Source organism: Trichosurus vulpecula, chromosome 4, assembly GCF_011100635.1.
Source record: "Trichosurus vulpecula isolate mTriVul1 chromosome 4, mTriVul1.pri, whole genome shotgun sequence".
Lineage (NCBI taxonomy): Eukaryota > Metazoa > Chordata > Mammalia > Diprotodontia > Phalangeridae > Trichosurus > Trichosurus vulpecula.
Window position 1 is genome coordinate 167,772,175 of NC_050576.1, and position 20,231 is coordinate 167,792,405.

The 20,231-nt window shown below is 43.1% G+C and overlaps 1 protein-coding gene and 1 pseudogene across 8 annotated transcripts in view; one reads left to right on the forward strand and one right to left on the reverse strand.

Moving 5' to 3' along the window:
• The window catches only part of BCAS3 (BCAS3 microtubule associated cell migration factor), a 772,682-nt gene that overhangs the window by 710,500 nt on the left and 41,951 nt on the right, over positions 1–20,231 (forward strand). The gene's annotated exons all lie outside the window — the stretch shown is intronic.
• LOC118846027 lies at positions 16,357–18,226 on the reverse strand (annotated as a pseudogene).

Below are 20,231 nucleotides of genomic sequence, written 5' to 3' on the forward strand. Positions count from 1 at the left end.
ATTGGAATAGGGCAGCCTGTCCCTCATTGAGAGGAAAGGCAGGCCCTGAGAAAATGACACCATGCAGGTGGGACCCTAGGGGTTGTAGCTGGGGAGTGTTGTTTGGCCACTGCTGGTGGAGTAGAAGGTAAGGTATGGAGAAAGTACTTGCTATGGGGAGAAAGCACACCTCCCTTGTTGGCGTACTGAAACCAAGCTCAGTTTGTCTGTGGTAGTTTTGGCTCTGCTCATGTAACAGACTTAGATATGCCCTTTGACAGGTGTGATACTATGCAAAGACACTGGGCTAGAAGGCAGAGCATGGGAGTTCTAATTCTGACTACACTATTTCATTTGCATATATAGACATACTTACACATACCTATGTATGTATGCATAAAATATATATATACATGCATGTGTGTATATATCTATAGATGATGAGAAAGTATGAGTGTGACCTTGAACAGGTCACTTAACTTTCAGTTCCTCCTATGCAAAACAAGGGGGTTGGATTTAATGATCTCTACGCTAAGTTCTTTTCAACTTTAAATCAATGATTCTGTTGACACTGAATAACTTACGTCTAGAGTTGTTTAAGCACTTCAGTTATGAAAAATCCATGAAACCTTGTTTTCAGTTAGAGAAGCTTGCCCTCAAACTCATCCTTGGTAGAAGATTGGTTAACAAAGAGATGTATAAAGTATCTGTTTAGTGACCACATTCTTTTTTTGGTACAAGACTGTAATTGCTTAGCTCATGAGATGACATTGCATAAACCCTGACTTTTTAAAATTCTGCTATCCACATTGAGAGGGACCAATGTTCATTAAGATCCATAAGAGGGAGGGTTGGGAGAACTAAATACACAGTTGATGGAGCCATTCTGGGGTTGGGTAACTAGGGCTTTGTTGTAGAGTACCAGTGGCCAAGGGCACCCTTACAGTAATCCTACAACACCTGTGGCCATGTGGTGCAGTGAACAGCCTCTTGCACCTTAACCCAATCCCAGACTTCCAATCCAATCCAATCCAACCCATCTCCATAGCTTCTCTCTCCCAGGATCTACCTCCTAGAGGCAGCCAAGTGGCACAGTGGATAGAGTGCCAGAGTCAGGAAGACCTGAATTCAAATCCAACCTCAGACACTTATTAGCTATCTGACCCTGGACAAGTTACTTAACTTCTGTTTGCCTCAATTTCCTCAACTGTCAAATGAGGATAATACCTCTCGGGGTTGTTGTGAGGATTAAATGAAGTAATATTTGTAAAGCACTGAGCACAGTGCCTGGCACTTAGTAGGCACTGATTCCTTTCCACCAACTGTGATGTACCTATTCTTGTGCCCAATGGGAAATTCATTTGAGCAGAGAAGGGCCTTTCCTGGTAAGAAGTATAAACATCTTACTTGTTTGAGATCCTGGTACGTAGGCTTCCCATTAGTTTCATTTGAATTCTATTAGTCCTCTCTCCATGTTTGATTAGGGAATTAGAGTGCTAGTTGGGTTCATATTGTAACAGTGCTGAACAGTGAGCATGGCTGGTATGTGTTTTCTAAACTCTTCTATACCCTCCAACTGAATTTGCCTCGGTAAGAAGAATTCCTGTGATTCTCCCTAGTGCAGGTGCTTTCATGGGATCATAGATTTAGAACTGAAAGGGAACTTTGAGTCTATCTAGTCAAATGCCCTCATTCTACTAAAGAGAGAAGGTTTACTTAGCCAAGGTCACACCGCTGATAGGTAGTAGAGCCAGAATTCGAACCCAAACCCTGACTCCAAATCTAACGTTTTTCCCATGACACCATCCTTGTCAAAATATGTCCTTTTTAATGATCATTTTTCTGTTTCTCAGAGGACATTTCATTTAAAGCTAGAAAGATGCTATCATCATAGATCTAGAACTGCAAGGGATCTCAGAGATCATTTTACAGATGAGGAAACTGAGACCTAAGGCAGTTAAGAGATGTGCCTCAGGCCACACAGGTAGTAAGTGGCAGATATGTTGTTTGAACTCAGGTCTTATGATTCCCAAGATCAGCAAGAAAGTTCAGTACTCTTTCCACACTGCCTCCCTGAAAGGATCTCATAGGTCATCTAGTCTAACCCTGTCAGGAAGCTGAGGGCCAAAGAGATTAAGAGGTTTTCGCAAGGCGATACAAGTTGTAAATAGCAAAGCTGGGACTTGAACCCAGGTCCTTCTCATTCTGAGTCCAGTCCTCTAAGACATATTGCCTTTTTCCATGCCCTTCATGAAGGTGCCCTGCAAGAACTGGATCAAAAAGAGAAATCTATTACTCCAAACCCACTACCAGGAAGCCAGCTACAATTAGCCAGAACCTCTATTTCTCCCACCCCTACACACATCCCAGTCAAGGTTGCCACAATGGTCATCTCCCTGCCTCCTATTGGGACCTAGTTTCCAAAATCAGGTCCTTAGAAGTGGGTATCATCTGGCCTATCCAGAGCTTACATTGAGCCACCAAGAGGTTAATTGCCCTTCCCTGAGATATACAGAATGTTTAAGTTAGGAGCCCATAATGGGACACAGAAGTGTTTGTATTCAAGGATGTTTTATGGATAACAAGACTTGAATGGGATGAAAATGGTTTCAGCATTGTTTGGATCCAGCCCAAGATTGAGCAGCCCAGTGTGATGTCTGAAAGTTATTTGGGTTGGGTATTCTCTTTTGTTTTCATCGAGGAATTTAAATCTGTAGGTATGTAGCCGGGCCACAGCACACCACCAGGAACTGACAGCACCATGGTGTGAAAGATACAAATGGGCAACAAGGGGTATTTTGTCATGATGGGAGCCTTAGGTTTTGGGTGTTGTTCCAACTAAAAGCCAAGCCTTGGAGTTGTGTGGCAAATCTTGGTTCTTTTGCTGCTTTTCAAGTGTTTGGGGCAGGGGTGGGGTGGGGTTCAACAGTGACCATCCATGTCTCCAAAGGACCTAGGGTGAAACATGTTATCCACCTCCTGATAGAAAGGTATCAACACAAATTGCAGAAAGAGACGGCATTTTTGGATATGGCCACTGTGTGGATTCATTTTCCTTGATCATGCTTATTTGTTATAAGGGCTTCTTTTTTTTTCTTTCAGTTTTTAATTGGAGAAGGGGGTTATGGGAAGAGGAAAGTCAGCAATAGTGATGTCAAAAGAAAGAGGGCCATCATAACATTTTTTAAATGTATAGAGAGGAAGAGAAGGAAGCCCAAACAAGCAGGACAGCTTTGAAAGTAACATGTAGAATTTGTGTACTTTTTTAAATAATATTTTATTTTTTCTCAATTACATGTAAAAACAATTTTTAACATTAAAAAAATTAATTCCAAATTCTCACCTTTCCTCCCTCCCCTCCCTGAGAGAGTAAGCAATTTGATATAGCTTATACATGTGCAGTCATACAAAACATATTTCCATTTCAGTTATGTTGTGGAAGAAAACTCAAACCTAAAAAAGGAAGAAAGGAAGTGAAAAACAGTATGCTTTGGTGTGCATTCAGACTCCATCTGTTCTTTCTGTGGAGGCAGATAGCATTTTTCATTATGAGTCCTTTGGGATTGTCTTGGATCATTGTTTTGCTTAGAATAGCTAAGTCATTCATAGTTGTTCATCGTGCAATATTGCTGTTACTGTGTACAATGTTCTTCTGGTTCTGCTCACTTCACTTTGCATCAGTTCATGTAAATCTTTCCAGGTTTTTCTGAAATCATCCTGCTTATCATTTCTATAGCATAATAGTATTCCATTACAATCAAATACCAAAATTTGTCCAGCCATTCCCCAATTGATGAACTTAAAAAAATAAAGAACAAACAGTATGAAATGAAGATTCATAATTTCATATAGAATCTTCTTTTTTCTTCTCTGATATATGTATGGGAATTTTCTCTTTTTTGTATTTCAAATAAGAATAAAAATGTTAAGCCCCAAAAAGTAGACTAGAGCCACATTTTGAACATAATTATGTTTGTGCTGTTGTTACAGCACAGCCTGGTTACAAAAAAAAGGACTAAGAATTAGCCAGCTGCAGAGATTCCCCACCCCACCATCTTCAGTGAGCATCTAGCCAGTCCTTACACAGAGGTAGAGTAGGCAGCAGTTGCCTACAGGTAAGGTCCAAGTAGGTGATAAAGGGGAAAGGGTGTTGGTTCATTTCTTAGAAGGTTTTACTGGGACCAGCAGAGGGCAGCTGCAGGCCCTTGACCTCCTGATTGCTGTACCATTGATGGTGTCCATGAGTATGAGTCCTCTTCTCTGTCACTGATCTAGAACTGGAATGGAAATAGAAAGGATTTCTATTTCTGTGTCCTGGGTCCCACATAGGTAAAATGACTTGTCCAAGGTTACAGATACTGAATTTGGAGTCAGAGGACTTCTTTTCAAGTTCAGTTCTAACACTACCTGTATGACTACTAGCACATCTCTTACCCCTCTAGGTCTCAGGATCTACAATGAGAGAATTGGACTGGGTGGGTGACCCCTAAGCTTTCTTCTAGTTCTAAACCTGATCTAATGCCCCTAACACAGGTAGTGAATGGCAGAGGCAGGCACCAAACACAGGGCCTCTGACTCCAGGTTCAGCATTCTTTCCAATGCTCCAGTCTGCTCCCATAGTGTGGGGAGCAAGAAGCTACAAGTGTTCGTTCAGTGATGAGAGCCAGAATGGAGGCAGAGGAGTGACAGGTCAACGTAGTGAAATGGGAAACAGGAAGGATAGTAAGTCCAAGAGATCAAGCCAGTAGAGAGCAATGACAAGGGTCTTTTGTCCATAGCCAGGACTTCTCCTAAATGGATGCCTTTTTTGACAGGAACAGAAATTGCCCCTCCCTTTAGGTTCATTAAAGTCCCATAATGTCTGGAATCAGGGCCTCATGAGAAAAGGAAGGGGCACCAATAAATTTTATTTGGGGAGCCCCAGTCCAGGCTTACAATGGACTACTGTGGTACAAGTATATCTTGGACCCAGAAAAACAGTAAGTGGCATCAATGGAGGCTGATACTAACCTTCAGCCTTCAGGGCTTTTCCCCTTTAGCCAAAGGCTTTGATCCCTCTTAAAATGTAAGACTCCCTCAAAAAAAGAGAACACATTAAATTATCAGTTAGCCAGCCTCCCTATGAATGAAAAATCCCAAAAGAGAAAAAAAAAAGTAGGTCCCTGGGTAAGAGAGGCGAGAGACACCAATGTGACAAAGCGCTTAATGAGATACTAACAATAAATTATATAATTCACACCTTGGAGTAGGGTACAGATACAGAACTGATACTACAGGATATAGGTGTGAACAGATAAAGTAAGTTAGGGAGGGAGAGAGGATTAATAATTAGAGGGATCAAAGTAGAATAATGTCCAATAAGCCCCAAAAAGTAGACTAGAGCCAGATTCTGAACATCGTTAAAGGCCAGATTCGTGAATAGGGGTATAGTGTGATATGAAGGGATACCTGTACTTTAGGAAAATCCTTTTGACAGCTGGATGGAGGATGAATTAGAGAGGAGAAATGTTGGGGGCAGGGTGATCAATTGGAGACTATTTCAATAATCCAGGCAAGAGGTGATGAGGGCCTGGATTGAGTACAAAGCTGTGGAGGTGGAGAGAGGCTGGGAGAGAAGGAGACAGATGTTGTGGAGGTGGAGATGGCCTCATCAGCATCTCAAGTGGACCTGGGTCTGGGGCCGTGTACTAACCAAACATCACTGCCTATGCTGAACACAACTGAATGACCAATTATCCTTCTGCCTTAGAATCTATAGGGTGTCTTAGTGGAAAGAGAGCTGAACTGGGTATTGGCAGACTTAGGCTTGAGTCTTGACCCTGTTGCTTACTTGCCCTGTGAACCTGAGTGAATTTTTTATCCTCTCAGCCTCAGGGTTGATGGGATGAATGCAAGTTGTAAATTGTAAACCGTCATATAAAAATGAACCATCATTATTACACATTCTGTGAATATCAGTTGCTATTACTATTATTATTTTATTGCCTTTCCATTTTAGTCAGTCAGCCAATAATGTTTATTGAATGCACCAGCTATAGTCATGCCAGTGTATGAGTCATTTAGATCCACTATCAGAGCAGGGAACTTGGGAGGGGCTGGTTAGGAGATCATCCAATTCAATTCTGCCTCCAACTGAAGTAATCCACTACAGAAGATCATCAGGAAAGGAAATTGGACTTTCTTCCCTATTCTGGAGTTTTATAACCCAAGTTATCAGGCATTTCTTCCTTAGAACTAACCTCAGTCTCTTGGCTTCCATTCCTTCTTAGTAAGGAATAGTGAGATTCTTATCCGCTTTGGGCTGATGAGACTTTGGGGACATCAGAGATTTCCTTATCTCTTTTGGGAAGTCTGCAGAGACTTCATGGCCCAGTGCAAGAACACATCACACTGGGGGAAAGTGATGGGTGCAACAACATTTGATTGCCTGGTGCGTCATCCTATCTTGGGCAGTTTGATGTTGGGTGAATCTCCACCAAACTGGATGTGTTCCATCTCCATCACAGAAGAACTCCTTGTACCTTTCTCTTTCTTCCCGTAGTCATGAAGATGAATGAGGTCACCCTAGAATTTATAAGAGCAATAGTATATGAAAGATTGACATATAGAAGAGAGACCCAATTTGTTCTGATTGACTCCAAAAAGCAAAGGAAGAAAACTTCCCTACCAATTAAGGCTATGCAAATAGGGAATAATCTGCTTTGGGATGTAGTGAGTTCCCCCTTTCTAGAAGTCTTTGAGAAAAAGCTTTATGACCACTTTCTTGTTAGGTGTGATAAAGAAGAGATTCTTCTCCTTGTTGGACTATATAGCCATTGAATTCCCTTCTGAGAACCTGGGATTCTGTGGTCAAGCTATAGAGGGAGGATTGAGGACCAAGCAGTGAAGTGGCTCACCCAATGGAAGAGTGATTAACCATGTTAATGAAGGGAGGAGTAGCACAGATCATCATCATCATAATAACAATTTTATCTCTGAAAGAGCAATTTATTTCACTTTGGAAGAAGAGAAGTACTGCCTAAGATCAGGACGTTTCAGACAGAAACACCACTGCAGACCTAATGGTAAGGGAAGTGTAACTCTTCTTGTCTTAATGGCCATATGGTCAGTGGTTATATCCAGAGAAGCTGGGTGATCTGAAAAACAAACTGTAATCCAGCCATCAGAGGAACAGAGCTGTGGGCCAGTGTGGTTCAAGTTCAAAGCAGCAGGTAGTGAGGAAGATAAGCGAAACCAGATGATGAAACTCTGGGGTTTAGAGCCAGCCAGAAAGGGATTTTAGTGAATCATCTGGTCCAGCTCTATCATTTTATATCAGAGAATGCTGAGGCCCAGAGAAGGCGAGTCCAGATTTGAACCCAGGTTCTTTTTTCCACCACTTTTGCCACAGCTGCCTCAAGAGCAGGGAAAGCAGAAGAGTGAACCAAGACTAGGGAGTACAGTCTGTAAAGTAGATGGTCTATTTTGATCCTAGCATTTCTTGCAATGCCATCTCCAATGCCAGGTGTCATGCTAGGCATGCACACACCACTCTCCATTGATCTACATGGCCTACATCTTACAGCTGGCATAGTATTTTTGTGGGAGCTGACCAACAGTCCAGTTGTTGCTGAAGCCATCCCTTACCTGAAGATCCTTGTACCACAAAGAGTAGGGCTTTCTCCCATGTAAAATATGTAACTGCATAACAAACACCATATTGTTACTGATATGGGTTAGGCATCTTGAAAGGCAAAACATTTACATATACATTGAAGAATAATGCTAATTGCAGGTAACACTCAGGCTTTTTTCCAAGCCAGTAAATACAGCCAGTATTCAGATTAATATGGTAATATTTTAAAATGATTCTCGTTGTGATAGGAGAAGGGCATATGTTGTCTTCTAGGTGCCCAGACCTTCGTTTCAGCTTTGAGTCCATCATTCTTCCTCTATACCTGAATTTGATTGTCTTGCACTTCCCAATAGATTTCCTTTCCAAGTTAATCCTCCAGGAACTTGTGATTATCCTCAGTGTTCTAAGTCAAAAGCAGCTTAATTTCCCTCCAAAACCAATGCCAGCTGGGAATCATGCCTGAGAAGAGGCACACATCTGTGTCAGGCTTCTTCTTCGTGCTCAGAATAATTCCACCTCACATCTAGTCAGTCAGCAATCTTTTATTAAGTACCTACTATGTGCCAGGCATTGTGCTATGTGAAAGGAGACTGTCCTCTTCCCTTCCCCTCTCCTCCCACCCATGGTACCCAGAAACCTCCAGGACTGTCAAGAAAAGCCATGCGGAATCCCACTGGAGAAGGAGCTTCCCTGCCCTACAGTACCTTTTTTCACCCTTGAGGAAGGGAAGGGGTCACTTGCCCTGATCCTATAAGAGAGACTGGTGTGCCTCTTTTCCTGAATTGCCAGATACAAACTCAAGCCCTGCAGAAGGAGGTGTCTCAGGATTTGGAGAGGCTGAGGGTGAGCCAAGTTAAATGCTGCCTGCCTGAGGCTGTGCTGGGCTGGCCACAATCACCCTTCCTCTCAATCATCTCACCTTGTGATGCTGCTCTGCCTTACACAGCCACCAGCTGTCTGATGAAGACTAGAAGTGACAAGGCCAAAACCTCCGGAATCTATTCAGGGGGGAACTTCAGACAGGAGTGGCTTTTTTCCTTCCTGCCTTTAACTCATCTGGGTCTCTCCCTACCCCCACTCCATATATCACACAGGGCTCAGCTGTTCCTGGCTTGGTCCATGACTTGGTAGAGTGTAAGTCTGGTGATCATTTACAAGATGGGCTTTTAAAACTTTAAAAAAAAATTTTAAATTAATCAAATCCAAAAGCCCCTCAGTCCACAAGCTGTTAGGTCTAACCTACTGGCACAATGTAAAGATGGGCCACTAGAAATGTAAGGAATTAGGACTACTTCTTCCCAGCAATGCCCACAGTTCTTCCCCTCCATAGGGTCCTGGTGTTCAGGTACAGAGAAGCATTCCAGCACTGTGGGGCTTAAAAGTCTCCAGGCCTTGCTGCTTCCCAACACTAGGATCCCAGCAAAGCTGGAAAAGCTGGATGGTCCCAGTTTCCCCCTTAACTCTTCTCTGTGCCTGCTTGAGAATTTCTATTATTGTTATAATTTGTAATAACGATAGCAGCTAATGTCTCATCCAGCCCTTTACGGCATTTTCCTTGAAACAGTCCCAGTGAGATAAGATGATAATAATTCACACTCACCACGACCCTGTGAGCAAATGGTCCAGGTAGTCTTATTCCCCCTTTTATGGATGAGGAAGCTGGGGCCCAGCCAACCTGAAGGGCACACGGCTGACGTGCTTCAGACTTGGGTCCCTATGCTTTTCCTCTATAACAGGCTGCCTCTTGATAAGGACTATTATCTCCATCCTACAGATAAGAAGACTATGTCTCAAAAAGGTTTAGATTTAGTCATAGGTTTAGAGCTGGAAGAACATTCAGTCTGACCCCCTTAGTTTACAGATGATGAGCCTGACGCACAGAGAGACTAAGCAATTTGCCTAGTAAGTGATGAACCTGGTTCTGGGCACTGTTTCTGTTAATATAGTCTCAGATCTCATTAGCTTTGGGGGCAGCTAAATAGTCACACTGTTGATTCCTGTAGGGGCTTACAGGCCTCTAAAGCCTCCTGGCCTTTTGTATTTCTTGCTCTCTAGCCAAGACTTCCCTGTTGTGTATTTATGGGAGGACATAGACAAGCCTTGATAGGCAGGCATGGATGGACTTCCATGTGCACTGTTGGAGAGAACATCAGAATTGGTGAGATCAGCCCTTTCATAAATCCTCCATGGTTGGTCTACCCAGCATGCCAGAAACCTTCCTCTGCATCTAGGCCTTTTAAACATCCCATAGGTACCAGGGCGGCATGTGTACTCTGGTGCCTCAGTGTGACATGCAAGCAGGCCTGGACTCTCCAACACCTATGCCAGGGAGTAGAATTAAGCACCACCCACCCAGGTGCCAAACGCTGCGCTCAGTAAGTGCTGAAGATAGACAAAAATGAAACAATCTTTGTTCTTAAGGAGCTTATATTCTCCTGGGAAGAAGGAATGACTTCTTTTGCCATGGCAACAATGAACTTACAGAAGTTTGATCTGCATTAAGCCTGATACCCTCATAACCTCCCTGACCCCTTGCAAGTTTTTCCATTTCAGGGCCAAGAGAGAGACAACCCAACTGTGACATCTCTTCAGCAACCTCAGACTGATCGCACTTGCCAATTAGATGTCCTTATCCTAGGCTCAGTGCTTATTAGACAGTAGCTTGGATCTGAGTATATAAATGATCTCAGAGTTGGGGAAGACCAAATAAATACTGGGTTTCAGACAGTGACTGGAATTCATGTTCCACCTTAGAAAAAAAAAAAAGCATTGGCCCCTGTTTTGAGGCCAGGTCTCTCTTCTGGTTGGTGGGATGTTTCATCTGGAGGAGGTGAGGTAATTCACCAAGAACATTTTTATTCCTCTGGTGGAGGGAAAATATGCTTGTCTTTCGCTGTTGGATCCCCATAGTGTGAGTGAAAAGCAGAGGAAAGGTTTTTTTTAAAACCTCTGAGTGCTATGTGGGGAATCAAGGAACTGGGCTCTAGGCCCAGCTCTGCCATTAACTGGCTGGGTGGTCTCAGGCAAACCTTGTCTGTACCTCAGTCTCCTCATCTGTCAAATGTGGTGGGGTTCTGAAGACCCTTTCACAGTTTGGGGAGAGGAATCAGTGTGTCCCCTTCTCTCTCTGATGTGATAGAGTATCACAAGAACTTGAGTGTTTGCCTCAGAGACAGCTTTCCCCAGCACCCGGAATTCTCAGCAGCAGTACTGAGCTGAAATAGATACTTGAGACGGCAGTCTAGGCTTTAGGTAGAAGCTTGGGCCAGCCAGCTCCTTTCTCTGCAGAGCCTCAAGACTTGCAGCCCTCACTGCCTGCCCTTCTAGGGAGACAGTCTAATTGCCTGATCCATTTCATGGACTCATGGAACTGGGAGGGACCTTGAGAGGTCATCTCATCTAAAGAAGGCAACTTATTAAGACTGAATATTAAAGGATTATAGAAGAGGCACCATATTTAGACAAAGCAGACATTCCTGATTTGTTGCCTCAGAGGGATCTTGTAATGGATTCTTTATATGTTTAGGACTGGCCAAGGTCCATGACTGGGAAAAAAGAGCTGGCGATTTCATGAATTGTGCTTTTGTTTACACTCAAATAATTCCTGAGATAATTATTTAAATGAGGCTTTTATGGTGTTACAATGCAGAAGTGCAGTAACAGCTCGCCAAGCAGAAATAGATCACCTTAAATAAGGCTTTCTGCCCTCTTTGGAGGTGTTAAGTGTGGGAAGTCTTTGAAGTGATCGGACTTGATTGGAGGTGTTAAGTGCATAAGTTTTCTTTTGGGAAGTACAGGATTTGTGAAATTAAAACACAATCACTATGATCCAAACACTTTCATTTATGTTGTCAAGGTTTTACTTAAACAGTTCAATTTAGGAATTACCTTAAGGTAAACAGAAATATGGTTGGTCTTCGGTTTTTATGTAATTAGACCACAGGATGCAAAGCCCATCTGAGGAAGACTCCCTTTTCCCAGGGAAGGGAGGGGATTTTGCTCTTTGAAGACCTTACAAAACATGATAAACAGGTACTATCTCCTGGCATGGTGGACCAAATGACCTCCAGAGATTCTTCCCTTCCCGAATTTTAATTATATGAATGAGAAAGTATGGTACGATGGAAAAAAACACTTGACTAGAAGACTTAGTTCAAATCTTGCTCTTCCAATTCTTTGCTATGTGACCACAAGCACTTCATCTCACTAGTCTTCCCTACATTCTCCTCTGCCCTCTCCCATCCATTGATCAGTGACATCCAAGGCCCATTCCAAATTTAACAACTCTGAATTGAAATGTCAGAGATGCTACAGACCAGGTTTGACAGTCTTCTACAACAGTGGTTTCAAACTCAAATAGAAATGGGAGGATCATCGGTCCACATACCGATTTAGAAAACCACATATTGATGTTTATTTTGTTCAGTATTCCCCAACTACATTTTAATCGGGCTCTGGCTGCAGCAGGAGTGCCCCAGGCCTCCTGGGTTTGACACCTCTGCTCTAGAATAGTCAAGTTGAAATGGACCATTGAAATTGCATTACTCATTCATTCATGACACAAACATTTCTCCAGCTCTTACTATGTACGGGGTCTATTTTTTTATATGTAGTTGATCCAATGTATTTGGTGTAACAAGGGGTAGTATTATGAGAGACGGCATGGTATTAAGTGGAAAAACCTGGAGTTGGGATACTTGAGTTATTCCAGCTCTGAGCCTTAACCATGTGATCTGGAACAATGCAAGCCATTTTTTTTTACCTCTTGGAAACCTCAGTTTCCTCATTTTAAAATGGTGGTAATGCTACTTGTATTACTCACCTCACAGGGGTATTGTGAAGAAAGTTGTTTCTAAAGTGAGCTATAGGATGATAATATCATGTCAGTCCCTGGAGGGTGTGGACTGGGAGATGAAGTGGCATAGGGAACACTTTGGGCTGGCTCTGCTTCTGTCCTTAGAAATGAGTTGTAAGCATTCTTCCTCTATCCTGTAGGAGTCTCACTTTAGGCCCTGCTCAAATATCACAACCCCCATCTCTCTCTCTATATGTAGCAGAGTGATGTAATGGCAAGCCTCCTGGGCTCTAGTCCTTCCTGTACCACTAGCTTGCCTCAGTTTCCTCATATTAAAATAAGGATAATAAACTGCCTCCCTTGAAGGGTTATTGGCAAGATCAAAAGAAATCTCATGTACGTGAAAAGACTTTGAAAAGTAGAAAGCTTTATATAGACGTGAAGGATTCTTAGGAGAGTTGAAGGTCCCAGAAATGGGTGCTGAGCAGGAAGTGGTGAACTCCACTGTGGAAGCAGGGAGACTCTAACCATTATCATCTCTTCCAGACAGCTGATCTCTCTAAAGTGCACTCTATAAAGGTCTGGAGGTAGTGGTGGTGTTTGCTATTGATGGTGGTGTTATCTCTTGCTGGTGGTTTAGTGCTAAGTTAGACAGGTAAAGGGAGAACTACCTTCTCTTGAGTCACAGAACCATCAAATGTTAGTTGTGGAAGGAACTTTAGAGAGCATTTAATCCAACCCCATCATGACACACATAAGGAAGCTGAAGCTCAGGGAGGGCAAGGGACTTGCACATGGTCACAATCTCAGTTTTTCAGTGAATTTGTAAACTCATTAAGGTAAGATCTTTATATCTGGCCAACCTAAATGTCCTGTATTTACAGTTTGGGTGATAAAATACTCCAGTGATTTTCAATACTAAGGCGATTCTGAAAAATCCAGTGAAGTACCATCAGAACTGAATTCCTTAGCTCGACCTGCCCCTCCTAACTCACAAGTTAGAAGATAAATCCACTTTGCTATCAAAATAACAAGAGTGCCCTGGGACTCCCCCTACCTAGAGACTTCTCGGCTGTCAGATTTCTGCTTCCTTAGGGTAAATCTCTGTTCTCCCTGTAATCTGTTGTGTACCTTACACCTACCCATTCCAGCTCTGTCATTTACTATCTCTCCCATAACTGCCGAGTGCGGCAGGGGATTAGGTAACAGCTAAGGTCCCTCCAGCTCTAAATTTGTGCTCCTATGAACAGATGGATTTTTTTTAGTATAATTCTCTTTATAAATACATTTCATGGGGGCAGCTAGGTGGCGCAGTGAGTAGAGCACTGGCCCTGGAGTCAGGAGGACCTGAGTTCAAATCCAGTCTCAGACGCTTGACACATGTACTAGCTGTGTGACCTTGGGCAAGTCACTTAACCCCAATTGCCCTGCCCAAACCCCCCCCCCAAATAAATAAATACATTTCATTTTGTCACAACAGATGCCTCCCAAGAAACACCCAAACAGACCCCTTTGCAAAGCATATTTTCCAAGAATGCTGGTAATTATTAACCAAAAGGGGGTTTTTATGTTCTTTAATTGTGGCAAGATGATACAAGCATGCATCCTTTTATCGTACTTCATTTTATTGTGAGTCATACATATTGCAGGATTCGTTTTTGTTTTGTTTTTTTACAAATTAAAGATTTTTGGCAGCCCTGTGTTGAGCAAGTCTATTGGAGCCATTTTTCCAACAGCACGTGCTCACATCATGGCTCTGTGTCACCTTTTGGCAATTCTTGCAATATTTCAAACTTTTTCATTGTCTTTATTATATCTGTTATGGTGGTCTGTGATCGGTGATCTCTGATGTTAGAGTTATAATTGTTTGGTAGTGCCATGAACTGCACCCACATAAGACGGTGAACTTAATAAATGTGTGTGTGCTGGCTGCTCCACAGACTGGCTGTTCCCTCATCTCTCTCCCTTTCCTTGAGCCTCCCTATTCCCTGAGATACAACAAAATTAAAATTAGGCCTAATAATAACCCTACAATGGCCTCTAAGTATTCAAGTGAAAGGAAGGGTCAACCAGTGGAGCAAACTTTATTGTTGTCTTATTTTAAGAAATTGCCACAGCTTACCCCACCTTTAGCAACTACCACCCTAATCAGTCAGCAGCCACCATCAGCACTGGAGCAAGACCCTCTACCAGCAAAAAGATTTCACCTGGCTGAAGGCTCAGATGATGGTTAACATTTTTGAGCAATAAAGTATTTTTAATTAAGGTATGTACATTTTTAGACATACCATTGCACACTTAATATATTATAGTGTAGACATAACTTTTATATGCACTGGAAAACAAATAAGTTCTTGCGACTCACTTTATTGTGGTGGCCTGGAACAGAACCTGCAATATCTTTGCGGTTCGCCTGTGCAAAATTGACTATTGTGGCTGATCACGGTTTCGTTGCCTCTTCTGTTAACTTCATGAAGATTCCCATAGTCAGGGTCGATATTATTCTTTTTGTCTCTTTTCTCACTCTGCGTAGATCTAGAACTGGAAATATTCCTAGAAGTCATCTAATCCAAGATCCTCACTCTACAGATGAATGAACTGAGGCCTGGAGATACTAGCCTTTGTGCAAGTCTTCTCCTTTGTCTCTGAATTCTTCATCTTTATAGCACAGTGATATTGTGTGACCAATTCGTTCAACTATGTCCCAGTCTTTTGGTCTGTATTTTGTTTCCAGTCCTTTGTCGTCACAAGTAATGCTGCTATGAGCATTTTTGTACATATAGGTCTTTTCTTCTTGACAGTAACCTCTCTGGGATCAAGCCTGAGGAGTGAGATCGCTAGGTCAAAGGGTATAAAGAGTTTAATGTCCAAAGAAACATTTTTGCACGTGCATTCCTCTTTCTTTCCCCTCTGCCCCCCAAGCCTGTTCTTTATCTAAGTTTAACAGAAATAGACTATATCCGTCAAGATTTTATTTTGATACTGGGAAGTGATAGGAATTGGCCAAACTGCGCTCCCTGAACTTATCAGCTAAGGAAACATTGCCATCCTGATTGCCATCCTGGTCGCTGTGGTACGTAGCAAAACTGGGGGTGGAGGCTGTGTCCTGACACGGGGCTCCACCCCCACTTTCTGGTCATGGCCCAGACAGAGTCTTAACAGAAAACCTCAGCACAGCTCAAAATGAGACCAGCTGAGCTTGGGTGAAATTGTAACCAGATTGATGCTATGATTTGGGCATTTTTCACACTTGCTAATGAATCTCATACAGGGGCTTTTATAACTCACAAGCCTAGTCCTCTCCACAGGCAAGCCCAAATTCATTCATCGACACAATTTTTTTTCTGGAACATTTATTTCTTTCATGAGAGACATTCAGTTTTTTTGCCACTGAGAAGTCATCTCACTTAATACATAGGTATGGTTTCTTCCCTCAGACATCCTGTTTCATAGTAGGGAAATGAAGCTGTGATCCATTTCACTACAAATAAAATGTTACAAGGTATTGACAAGAAAGGTAAAAAACAAACTAAAACACACACACACACACACACACACACACAACACTGGACAAAATGCATTGGTTTTTGACAGATGTCTACCCCAGTGGCTTACCCAACCCACTTAAGAAAAAGATTTCAAAAATAAAAGTACAGACACAAAATACTGTCTATCTCATGCCTCCAGAGAAAAAAGGAAATGGTGGTGGTGGGTGCAGTAGAGATGTGACAGGACATTGCTATAGAAGCTTACCGGTCTACTCTGAATGAAACGTCTTTTTCTTCTGTGCAGTGAATTCTAACCAAAGCTAAATAACATTAAGACAATCCTTGCATCGAAGTTGGGAAATGCTCTAAAAGTTAACTCCCCTGCACTCAGGTCCAATACGTATTAACTCCTTCCTCTATGAGCCTTGTTTTCTAATACGAATTTGTGGGATTCAAACCTCTCCTGGCATCATAGGCTGTCACAGTAGCCCCTCCATCTCTTTCATGAAGACTCTATACACATCATCCTTAGTTTGTACTGAAACAGGAGCATAGGGGCTGGATTTAGGAACTGCTTTGGCAAGGGGTATAGTAGGGGTATGGTAGAATTCTCTTCTGACCATTGGGGAGCAGCAATAGCCATCGAACCCTCAGCGCAGTGGGCACAAATCTGGTTGCTTTGTGGCTTGGTACTAATGGTTGCTGTGGCTTTCTTCTCAAGAGTGGCTGCATTGGTATCATCCACTTTGGATCTCTGGATCAGATTGGGTGGGGCACTGAAAAGCCCTGGATTTGGCAAGGGGGCTGGCGGAAAAAGCCCAGATGGAATAGGTCCATGTGAAGGCACCAAAGGTAGGCACACCATACCAGGACAAGGCGGAGGGATGCCTGGAGGTGTTGGGGGAGGTAGCCTCGGTGGTGGTCCTCGTGGAGGAGGACCAGGAGGAAGACCAGGAGGCCTGCCTGGTAGAGAACTAGGAGGTAAAAGCTGAGGTAAAGGCCCTCTAATTCCAGGTGGTCTTAAGAATGGAGGAGCTTCTGGAGGTGGACCAGGATGAAGGCCAGTGGGTGGCCCAGGTGGTCATAATGGTGGAACAGGTGGTGGTCCAAGAGGGGGTGGTTCTGGCATGGGAGGTGCCTGCATTTGAGCAGGAGGAATGGAGGTGGTTGCTGTTGTTGAGAAGCAGGCTATGATGATGTCTCATCAGGAACAGAGTCTTCTTTGTTGCTGTGTTGTATCCTCTGACTCAGTCATCAGAATCCTCATCATCATCATCCTCTGAAAATTCCCCCACTTCTTGCCTCTCTTCAGGAATTTCCTGACCTGTCATTCTGAGCAATATAGCTGGAAGAGGTGTTAATTCCTTCATGTTTTTCTTTTTCTTTTGTGATTTTCCAGGAACATCAGCAAATCATACACTGCCACTGCGACCTGACTTTTTGTCCTCTCTCCTTGTTCTCTCTCTCTCTTCATTATCATGATGCGTGAACTTCTCCCCTTCACTGTCAGCATCTGACCTGTCAATGTCACTGTCATCACTGCTGTCATCATGCTTATCTTGATCCATGCCTTCAGGATAACTTTTATCTTTCCTGGTACTGGAAGCATCATCATCATGACCTCCATGAGCAAGTTCTGGACTATATAAAATGTCCTCCTCTCAAAGGCAAGGGGCAAGTTCTAGGGCAAAGCTCACTTTACGGTGGTACATCTGCAGAACTTGGGGAGGAGGTGGCTCCAAGGGTGGGCCAGGAGGCCTTCTGCCAAGAGGCAAAGGAGGAACACCATGTCCAAAAAGAGCAAGTATAGAAATTGCGCTGATGGGAGGTCCATAGGCAGAGGTTTTCTTTGAGAATAGAGGGTGGCTGTGCACCAGGCAATGGGATGTCTTGGATCAAGATGTTAGAAGGAGCATGAGGCATATCTGGCAATGGGAGGCTTTCCACTTCAACATGCTGAGCATTATTTACAGCATCAAAGTACTGGCTGAGGGGGCCTTTTGCTCATATTCCATCTCTAACTTTTGAAGTTCTTTGTAGATATCTGGATTTTCCTTTTCATAGAGTTGGAGAATGCACTCAAAAGTTTCACAAAGTTTTTTTTCCCTTATATTTTAGCACCTTTACATTTTGCTGTGAATGCTGTACTGGACTGAACTTCATCTTGTCCACTTTCTCCATGTCCCAGATAATCTGTTTGGGATCCTTCATCTTCACTACTGCTGCTCGTGCCATCCTTTGTTGTTTCTTACTCTTTTTTAATTCTCTCTTCCGGGCTTCTATTTGAGCCTGGTCAGTGGGGTTCATGAACTTCCCATTCTTGGTGGTTGATGTAGATCTCTGCTCCATTTTCACAGGTTCTGTGGTTTAGTCAGTTAAGGTGGGGAGAACTTTTTCATTCAAAGCAATACACCAAAATTGTTATCAATAGAAGTCTAGGTGATTCTCACACTTTTTCAACAAACTGTGTAACATCACCTTTCGGCTGCCCAAGGGAGCCATCGAGGGCCATAGGGCCACGCAGCTTGCCCGCCCTCCTGGGGAGGCGGGTAGGGAGGCCTTTGCCTTCCCCTCAAGTGGGGCCTAAGGCACTGGCCTTTTGAAGCTGAACGCTGAACACTGCTCCTCCTTTCTCATGTCACTTCTGTTTTCTCATCCACACAGTTCTTACTGAAAGAGTCTTGGGGGCTGAAGGCTGGGGCAAAAAGCAGAGCTAAACACAAACCCCTGGGTTCTTTATTACCATGGCAGCCTCTGGAATTAGCCCTGGCAGTTTTTATTTTGAAGAAAAGCATCCCCACCTCTTCTGTTGCACCCCCTTCTCGTCAGCCTGCCTCCTATTCAACCAAGCAGGACTCTTGGTTGAAGTCACTGGGTGGAGCCTAGGAGCAGGAGGTGTGAACTTCTCTCATTTGTTTTAATGGAGTGTTAACTTCAGCCCCGGAACTGTTAACACTTAACACAGAGCCTCTGAACTCTGCAGAGAGGTGGAGGGTTGACAGCTGGGGGCTGTTTGAGGTTTGGACTCATTAAAAAGGTGGAGGGGAGTGGGAGAGAGAGAAAAAAAAGCAAAAGGCAACAGACCCACAGTCCAGTTAGACATCAGTTTAATGAAGTCGAGTTACTAACACTGGATGTATTCCTGAAGCATGGGTGCTCTTGTCCACTTTCCCCCAGAGCCAGGATTTGAATCCCATTTGGCTGCTTACTTTACTCAAATGACTTAGGACAACCCTAACCCTAAACTCTCTGGGCCTCAGATGAGGTGATTGGCCTGGATGACCTCTGAGGTTCTTTCCAGCTGTGATCCAATGATCCATGACTTCCTTTCATCCCTAGGCCTGAGTCATTGACCAGTTGAGTGACTATTTCTGGACTATTTAGACGTAGAAGGCGGTCAGAATGTGGTTTCCAGGTACAAGTTTGGCTTGAGATTGAAGTCAACTCTGTGCCCTACCATGTGTAATAGATTGGAGTGATAGACTGAGTCACTGTCGCAGGAAAACCACCTGCAAAGTCATCAAGGGTCATGAGCAATGAGGAACCTGAGCACCGATCATAGGATCATAGCTCTAGAGCCGAAAGGAACTTTAGAGAACATGGAATCCAAACCTCTCATTTTACAGATGAGGAAACTGAGGCACAATGAGGTTAAATGATTTGTCCAGGGTCACATAGCTAGTTAGGTGTCTCAGGTAGAATTTGAACCCAGCTCTTTCTGGACAAAGTATTTTGTCCACTACAACATTCGGTCACTGTTAAATCCTCAACTATAAGAACTCTCTAAAAGGATGTGAACTTGAGAGCAAGCTCTTTAAGAGTAGGAAGGAAATCAGTAAATAGAGTATGGCCCTGGAGTCAGGAGGATCTCAGTTCAAATCTAGCTTCAAACACTTGACACTTACTAGCTGTGTGACCCTGGGCAAATCACTTAACCCCAATTGCCTCACCCCCCCCCTCCAAAAAAAAAAAGGAGCAGGAGGGAATCCTGGAGCTTTTCTGACTTGTTAGAAAAAATCCTTAAGCTACTTTTTTAACCTCTTCTTTGCTGGGAGAACTTTAGTATCATCTATGTGGAGAAGAGATCTCTAAGCCTAATGAGGAGAGTCAGTATCTTCTAGATAAACATATAGGTCATCATCTCAGCATTGACTGAGGTGGAGAATAAGTAAAGTTTCTGCCATGAATTAGGGCAGAGGTTCCCAAAGTTATTTGGTCTATTGCCAAATTTCGAAAAGGAAATTACTCAGTGCTCCCTGGAAATCTGCTTTATGTTGTGTTTTATTAAAAATTTGTGTCGTTTCAAAAAATATATATAAAATATTTTTAAATGATGCATCCTAAATGTAATAAT